We start from the raw sequence: 3,200 nt of genomic DNA on the forward strand, positions 1-3,200 counted from the left end.
GAAAGAAACAATTCAAGTATTGTGAAAATACAATCAGGATAACATAAAATCTAGCAGCTTCTACATTAAGGGATAAAAAGGCTGGGAATATGATATTCCAGAGGTCAGAAGACCTCAGATTAAAACCAAGAATCACATACCAAGCAAAACTTAGTATAATAATTCAGGGGGGAAATGGGCATTAAATGAAATAGAGGACTTTCAAGTATTCTTGCTGAAAAGACCAGAGCTGAATAGAAAATGTGACTTTCAAATACAAGAATCAAGAGAAGCATGAAAAGGTAAACAGGAAAGAGAAATCATGAGGTACTTATTAAAGTTGAGCTATTTTCATTCTTACATAAAAAGCTGATCTCAATTCATACAAAAAGAGCCACTACTTCAATTGGCCAGGGGTCAGGATGCATTATCCAATCATGAAATATCTTCTTTTCTTTCCCCACCAGGAGGGTTAATGGAGTAGAAATGGTGGCCCTGATTGGTCCATCTATGCCAAGGGTTTAATTTTTAATTCTGCTATATGCTGCAACCATATGCAACATTGTGCAGACTCTATTTACCTCCTGGAGCTCTTATACTAGGTATTCATAACCACCTCCAAGCTTCAAGTTTCTCTCTATGCTTGAAGATGAGAGTGAATTCAAATACCAGCTTGAAGATGAGAGTGAATTCAAACACCACTTTCCAGTTCATTTTTCAGGGCTCCAAGAATATGCCAAGCTTCTCCGCAGGAAAAAAAAAAATGGCCAAGCACAAATACCATGGAAGAAGGAAGTTGAGAGCCAGAAACAAAATGTTCATCAAAAAAAAAAGCTAGTCCCTCTGATCCCATTCCAGCTGTTCTTCCTCCCTCCCTTCATTCCTCTGCTACTTCATCTCCAACTCTATCTCCACCTGAAAGAGTAATAGATGCCCCTCTCACAAACACATGGTGTGGCCAAAGTTATCCAAAATTAGCCTGGAGCAAAACATTTTCCAGCATGAAGAATTTAATGAAATTCCTAAGAAAGAGGGTGTGGTCTTTCTGTTGGTATTGCCAGAGCAGTATTACACAGAAATTAGAGATGTTGAAAGACTTCCTATTTCCATCCCATATCTACTTCTGGAAACTCAGCCTGATCAGACAGCAAGTTAGCAAGCTGGAAAATGAATTCTACAAGCTCCAGGAAGCATGAAGACCTCTGCCTCACAGCATTCTTCTTGCCCAGGTTGCCATACAACATGTCACTTGAAGACTCAACTTCCAGAGGACCTTGCTCAAGCTGAAATCACTATTAGAGAAGTAGCATGCATAATCCCACCTTTTACACTGCAGCCTATGGTTCCCCTTCCTCCTCCTCCTCCACCACCATCGCCTCCACCCCCTCCACCACCTCTGCCTCTTCTACTCTGCTCAGCATCTTTGTTGCTCAAAAAAATCGATAGTACGAAAACACTTCAGGCTGAACCATTAAAACAAGATATGCCCATGCATAAAACTGTTAAAGATCTGCTCACTGTGAAGTTAAAGAAGACACAGAGTTCTACCAGTATGAGAAAGATTCTTGTCATCACCACAGGAACGAAAGCCACTGGTCACAGTCTCTGATCTTCAGAGTATCTCCCTGAAACCTCAGTCCAGATTTCCATCAACTCATGTCACAAATGTGGTATTCACTCCCAGAAAAGGCCAAATGGATCTAAGGAAACTTCTTAGGAAAGTCAACATAGATAGGAGCCCAGGAGGTACCCTTCTCATCAATAAAGAAAATATGGAAAATGGAACAGGGTTGACCCCAATAATAGCCAAGGCCTTGTGGCAGAAGTTTCAGCTGGCTCACCCAAAGAGCCCTTCCCAAGGTCCATTACATTCTTCAAACAGCTTTGATGAATAAAATTGATGTCAATGATGGATCACATTTGAAGATAAAATATTAAATAGATGTGCTCAAAAGTCATTTTTAGGATTTCAAAACTCCATAATTCATCCATTGTGTGTCTACACAGCAAAAAGTATAGATCTAAATATTATCCACTTGTTTCAGTTAGTAAAAATGTCCAAATAGGATATTAGTTTAGTTTCGGTTTTCTTTTGCCTTTTTTTGTCTAGATGATCATGCTTAATTAAATCTGTCATATCCTTTCTCTAATTGGTCATGATAGAATATTTTGAGCAACTGACTTAGATCCCAGTCATTTTAAGAAGTCATTTGTAATTGCTCCATTTGCCACCCAACAAATAAGTAGATACTAGGGATTGTAGCCCTATGTCTCTTTATTCAGACAAGTAAGAGATAGGAGCCTGATGGCCTACAAAGGTAGACCACACCTCTTCCTCTATCCTGTGTAGCCATTTCTAGTTCACCATCATGCCCTACCAGTCCCTTTTCATATTATGTATTCAAGAAGCCAAAGGGAAGCTTCATGGACAGCCCTGATAGGTACTATGCTTCACCCGCTATGTCTCCTCTCAAAGGCTTCATGAGCTGGCTCTGGGCACAAGGCCACTTCTCCTGTACTTCGAGCCACAGAGCAGAGGGAGCTGTCATTAAGCATAAAACCAGGTCTGAGACTGTTCAAGAAACTCATCTGCTACTCTAAAAATGAGGACAGCAGTCAATGAATCAACGAGGACAGCAGGGGTAGGAAGTACAAGGTCAAAAAACCTCAGTAAGCTTACTGTCTTTCTGGGGAAAACTGCAATATGAGACAAATATAGGATCCTCGGAAAGTTCCTAAGCCAAAAATCTAGTTTAGGGAGTTTCCTAAAATATCAAACCTTGCTCCAAGTACAATGGCCCTAGGAAATTCCCATCTGAGCTCCGAGGCTAGCTACTCAACCTGAACCCTTTCTTAGACAATCATGCTTTTGAGATACACAAGTAGGTGTCTTAACACTCACTGTGTATAAATACAGAAGCAATGTAAGAGACACCTGCCAAAAATGAAATGTATTATTAAAAAACAAAACCTGTTAGCTGTTCTTGTAAAAGTCTAGAACTAAAGAAATGCTCATGGAGGACACAGTTAATTTCTTATTATAGAATGATGTTTTACAAGGCATAAGTGAAGTTACAATAGCTCTACTATATACTGTGTTCACTTTACAAATAACTTGATAATTCACAATGTATAAATACTGTTGTACTTCTTTGGTTACCAAACAATTGAAAAGGTTCTACAATAGGTATTCAGAGGAAAGGTTCTATAGGCATCTGATA

General features: G+C 39.4%; 1 pseudogene; it reads left to right on the forward strand.

The window, feature by feature from the left end:
- Window positions 1-742: 742 nt before the first annotated feature.
- LOC138167217 (proline-rich protein 11 pseudogene) lies at window positions 743-2,436 on the forward strand (annotated as a pseudogene).
- Window positions 2,437-3,200: the final 764 nt, after the last annotated feature.

The sequence above is a fragment of the Petaurus breviceps genome, unplaced genomic scaffold (assembly GCF_028583685.1).
Source record: "Petaurus breviceps papuanus isolate PSGF00001 unplaced genomic scaffold, PetGlider_PUasm1.0 229, whole genome shotgun sequence".
In the NCBI taxonomy this organism is placed as follows: domain Eukaryota; kingdom Metazoa; phylum Chordata; class Mammalia; order Diprotodontia; family Petauridae; genus Petaurus; species Petaurus breviceps.